Source organism: Aotus nancymaae, unplaced genomic scaffold, assembly GCF_030222135.1.
Source record: "Aotus nancymaae isolate 86718 unplaced genomic scaffold, 86718_ANA_hifiasm-v0.15.2.pri h1tg000065l, whole genome shotgun sequence".
NCBI classification, from domain to species: domain Eukaryota; kingdom Metazoa; phylum Chordata; class Mammalia; order Primates; family Aotidae; genus Aotus; species Aotus nancymaae.
In genome coordinates, this window is record NW_026988480.1 from 7,825,821 (window position 1) to 7,826,390 (window position 570).

Genomic DNA, 570 nt, shown 5'->3' on the forward strand with positions numbered 1-570 from the left:
CATCAGCAATGAGCATTTGTTGACCACGTGGGTACTAGGCATTAGAAAGAACACTTTGTTGTGGATTTACCTATGTAAGTAGGTAAATTTCACCATCCCACCACACTGCTCTCTCTATAGGGTGGAACAGTGTCCCTGTCTTACTGAGAGTGAGCTGACCTTAGACAGCTAAAATGACTTAGGCGACTAGAGAATTAGATAAAAGTTCCCGGGAGGAGATTTTTGAAAGGCCACATGGGTTGGTTCGATAGAAAGTGGGGTCAAGGTGGGGACCAGTTAGGCAGAGGAGCAGAATATGAGAAGCCATGAGCAAAGTGAGTTTATGCCACACACTGGGAGGTGAGCAATGGGGAATGGTGAGGGATGAGGCTGCAGGTGAATCAGACAGATCTGAAGGGCCTGGCCAGCAGTTTGGACCTTCACCTGGGATCTTAAACTGCACCAAGCAGTGGGGCAGTGTAATCAGAAGAGCATTGCCCCTGTCATGTGGGGAATGAATTGAAGCCAAGAATATGACTACAAAGGATGACTGTGATACAGTCACTGTGATACATCAGGAGAGTGAATCGG